The 5,083-nt window shown below is 34.4% G+C and overlaps 1 non-coding gene across 1 annotated transcript; it reads left to right on the top strand.

Annotated features, from left to right (window-relative positions):
* Positions 1-3,935: 3,935 nt before the first annotated feature.
* LOC145056124 (small nucleolar RNA R71) lies at positions 3,936-4,042 on the top strand. Its single transcript, XR_013685660.1, has one exon. It is a non-coding gene; the product is annotated as a small nucleolar RNA R71 (small nucleolar RNA).
* The last annotated feature ends 1,041 nt before the right edge of the window (positions 4,043-5,083 follow it).

Genomic DNA, 5,083 nt, shown 5'->3' with positions numbered 1-5,083 from the left:
TCAGAGGCATGTGTTTGAAAAACAATTCCTCTGAGGCATGAAATTGTTCTTCGCATAACCATGGCCAAAAACGATTTTGATAAGTGTCTCCTTGTTCATTTAACGAGGTTTCACCATTTCTCACAAACCATTGCTTCAATATAACAAATTAAACTATAAAACCATATTTTTTTTCAATTTTTTTAGGTTTTTTTTAAAGAATTTACCCTATCACATCACTTCCTCATAAATTTTCCAATTCCATAGAGCTGAAAAAGTTCCGCATAAAGCCTCTCTGTAGAACTCGTGGTCATTTTTTGAAACTTCCATTTTCTTAGTCATTTTTTTCAAACACCCCCACTTTTTTGGTCATTTCACAAATTTTCCTTTTTTAATTCCATATCTTATATAATCTCATATGTAGGAAAGACCAAACAAAAAAACAAAATGCAATTGATTTTATTTGGGCAAGGAAAACATTCGGGCCGAATGGCCCAAATCTCATAGTTAAAGTCTTAAAGAAGTGAACATGAGTACCGGTTCAGACAGGTTTCGAGAAAATATGATACACTCTTTTTTCCTGACGTTCCTTTGTTGAATTAACAGAAACTAATCCGCTCCCTTAAAGGCCTAAATTATAAAGTCTTGTTAAATGCTATGATTTGTGAGGCGTCCTTTAGTTTGAAAACTAAAAATTTCTTTCAAAAAATATTTATCTGTATTTAATCAGTCATGGAAGGGTAACTTATTTTTATTATATACATGACTTCATAATGTCGTAATTTTATTTATTCCTTTGTCTTGTATAAACCTTTATCCTCCCACAGTTACATGTTTAATCTACTTGCTTGAGTAGCAAATTACTGAAATCGTCCCTATGGTTTTGTAAAAATTGCATGTTTGGTCCCTAACATTGTTTTTGCACTCGGATCATCCTCGTGGTTTGATTTTGTTGCGTTTTTTGTCCTTATGGTTTGGTCAAAATTACACGTTTGGTCCCTAAATTTATGTACGTAAGGGACGAAAAACGCAACAAAATCTAACCATAGGGACGATCCGAGTGCAAAAAAAAGTTAGGGACCAAACTTGCAACTTTGACCAAACCATAGGGACGATTTCCGTAATTTACTCAATTCTTTAACATTGTCCTCTTCCTAGCATTTATCCCAAATGCAGCATCAATATTTTCATATTTGTGGCAATCCTCGTAAATTTTATTCTAGTTCCATGATTTTCTCAAACCTTCCCTTTTCTTTTATTGATAGAAACTACATTTACACCAAAATATTAAGCTTTTAAAAGCATTGGATATTTGGATTTTACCATGAATCAAAAAGAGATCCTTGCGTCTGTAAGTTGTCAATATAGAACCATATGAAATATGTAATGTTTGTAGCAGGCATGTTCAGTGATGGTCGAACTATTTTTCATGGGATTTTCTATAGATAAGGATATATCAAATAGGAAGATAACAAATTTCTTTAGACAAAATTTTCTTTATGAGTTATTCTATATTTTATTGATAATATTTCATGAGTAACAAATATTATCTATTGATATAAAAATATATTTTCATTTTTACTTGGGATTAGTCAATGTAACAGCTGATCATTACATGCAAGGATGGACTTGTGGTACAAGAGATAGAAAATAAATTTCTCTCTTCCTATAATGTGTGAATAAGTAATGGTGCTTATATCCTTATAAAGTCGTTGTATATAAAGGTATTAGATTGAATAATTCACTTAATTAATTTAGACTAAATAACCATTTTACTGTTTGTATTCGAAAAAAATGAGTTTCACAATATAGGTCAATTTAAACCTCGACGAAACAAAAAGAGGGAATAGGAAAAAGGTTAGTATATTAATACATTAATCATGTATCACTATCCAGATTTAAGTGTTTAACTCATTAAGCCCATATTTTAAAATACAGAAACCATAGATAAAAAAGTTATTACTGTACATAAAATTTTCAATATGTATATGTGCCTATTTATGTTAACATGTGATGCGAAGTCCTCGTGAAAGAAAAAACATGTGTCTTCGTTATATATAATAAAATGGCAGTTGATTTTGCAATAATCATCATGATTAAAGTACGTATAGACGATTTTAGAACCTACTCTAAGGATTAAACATTTAATTTTAGCATTTACACTTGGTGTTGGCGTGTGTTTTTTTGATTGTATGGATATCATTTTGGTGGTCAATTGAATCCCTTTGTATTGGTTTGCTGTCACAACTTGACGGAATTCATATTTACAAACAATGTAAATTGTTGATCGATTATACCCATTGATGGATGATATTGGTGTTGATCATTGAGTGTTTCCGATTTGTTGGATCTCTGATATTTGTGTCTGAGATCGCATAGTGAAGACCTAATGTTTGCTGACGGATCTGCCCTCGTTTTGCTCTATGGATAATGCTTTTGCCGCAGTATTGAGGGGGAATGTAATTACCCTTCTTGGCTAATCGATGTTGGTGACCGAGTCTTTGAAGTATTGGACTTTCGGATTCTACGGGTCTTCCGTCTCCGTTCGTTTTCATTTGCTCTTTTGTTATGTTTAACATCATCTTCTTCATTTTCGCTTTAGTTTAACTTTTGTAATTTTGTTTGTTTTTTTCTGTTTCTTTCGTTTTTGTTTCCATGTACTCTTTGGTGGTCCAGCTACGCGCTGGTCACTCTTTAATAAATTTCGCTCTTCAAAAAAAAAAAAAAAGATGAAACGATTGCCTCTTGTACCCTCTTTCCTTCTGCATGAAGCTAATCACTAAATATATGTATTAAATATTTTCTCACCTCTTTTACTATTTTGTTAAATTGTTACATGCTACTACGGATGCTACTAAATAAACACTCTTTAAACACCATGTTAAATAAGTCAATTTTATTCTTCTAAACGAACACGGTAATTATAAGAATCAAATATTGGAAGGTGTGTAACATTAAATACTGAAAACATTGTAAAATGTGCGCTTTTTCATTTTCTTTTAAATTATAAATGTTGATATCAGTTAATATATTTGATAAATAATCCAAAAAACACACCCATCACCGATGAATGAATCTCTACGTCGTGGTGTCAGTAATTTAGCAACAATATTTTCCTTGATTTTCAACCTCTTCGACTGTGGTCCGGGTTGATGTGGCTCAACTTCGAGGGCTTCTTTCATAGATGATATGTTCTTCAGTTTTGATCACCATTACTTGCGGTTGAGGCTTTTTTCAGGAATTTTTCGAGAAAGTCGCTTATTAACCAATATAGTTAATTGTCCAAGTTGAGCTTCAATGTTTTGGATTGATGCTTGATGATTCCTTAGCAAAGTTTGCTAGTCCCTCATGAGAATTTGCTGGTCTCTTAGCACTGCATTGGTCTCATCATGTCGTTTCTCCGAAGCCTCCATGAATCTAGTTAACATGGACTCTAGATCAACCTTCTTTTCAAGTGGCGGTTGCTCTTTTTGATAAAAGCCTCAGCCAGTTTGCCTAAAATTTTCTTCTTTTTGCTTTTTATATTCATCATATGGCGACCACTCTTTCTTTGGCTTCCTCTAATCTTCATCATATTTGTCTCTACTAAAGTTGCATACTTGAGCCTTTTTATTCCCGTTCTCGTCCAAATGGCAATCTTTTGTCAAATGTGGACCAGTGCATCTTTCACAAGCCACACGAATAGCATGTATGGATTGGTCCATCATAGTCATTCTTCAGTCCATAGTGTTCAACTTAGCTAAAACAGCTGCCATAACTTTAGAAGTGCCACTCCCAATTCCTTTCACTCCCATGTCTAGGATTGTGGTATTCATGCGAATGATTAGAAAACTCTTCAATCAATTCCTTAATCTCACCAGAATTTTTCTTTGTTAAAGGTCCTTAGGAATCAAGGAGTTGCCTTGTCATCATGTTCACTCCCATCATAGAAGATTGATACTTCTTGTTGCTCATTCAAATAATTTTGGGGACAATTTCTTATTAATCCCTTGTATCTCTCCCATGCCTCGTAGAGTGACTCACCCAATTATTTCTCAAAATTTGCTATGGCTTTCTTCAGTTTAGCAACTTTAGAACGTGGGCAAAAAATTTCAAGGAATTGTTCACGCATTTGCGCCCAAGTAGTGATTACACCCGGTGGAAGTGCCTTTATCCAATCCCTAGCAGCTCCCTTAAAGGTAACGGGAAGCATTCTCCAAAAGCATCGTCTCTCTTGGAACATTCAGGATGTTGAAGTAATCAGGTATGTCATTGACTTCATCAAGGTGTTTGTAAGCATCCTCATGATCTTTCCCGGAAAATGTGACTTCCTTAAGCATAGAAACAATACGTCCCTTCAACTCAAATGTCGCGATAGCAGGAATTGCATGTTGCACGAGACCGGGACCGGTGTCATCTCGGATTCTTTTCTTATATGCCTCGATGGAGATGTTGGCAATGTTCTCCATTTCGACTTTTCGTTAGTCTTCGGGTTCTCTCTCTTCTTTATGGGTTTTTTATTCGGAATCGGATTCGTGAAGATTAGGATTTTGCTCAAATCTTTCTAACTTGCTTTCGTTATTTGAGGAATTGCTTGATTCACCTACGTTACTCCATTTTTTCTTTCCGAAAACTAATTTAAGATCTTTGAAAGGTAACTTCTTTGGTGGTTGAGTTTCTCCTACGTTCTTGTTCATCTTTTTACGAAGGGCTGACTTTGGATCTTCAAGTGGTGGTATGAAAGGTGTGTTGGATCCACGGGTCATTTACTACTGCAACAAAACAAAAATAAAAATGTAAAACTAAACAAAACCTACTTAAAAAGTCCTACTGAGCGTCCACCACGACGTGGTAGGGAATACCACCTCATGTTATCGTAGAAAATCCAAACAGAAATGAAATACGAAGGGAAAACGTAAAATAACTAAGTTCACGTCGTGAGTTTAAGGCCCACATCGTGAACTCAGTTCTAAAAAAGCTAATGCTCAAAATTAACTTTTTGCAGGTTTTACCCCATAAAAAGGATCGATTAAACTAAAGTAAAATAAAATTTAAACTAAATAGTCTTTCCCCGGCAACGGTGCCAAAAACTTGATGCGTGTCCAAATACACCTAATTTTACCTC

Source organism: Lactuca serriola, chromosome 5 (genome assembly GCF_051521515.1).
Source record: "Lactuca serriola cultivar US96UC23 chromosome 5, Lser_US96UC23_V15, whole genome shotgun sequence".
In the NCBI taxonomy this organism is placed as follows: Eukaryota; Viridiplantae; Streptophyta; class Magnoliopsida; order Asterales; family Asteraceae; genus Lactuca; species Lactuca serriola.
Note: the sequence above shows the minus strand (reverse complement) of the source record. Positions and strands in the feature narration are given on the sequence as shown.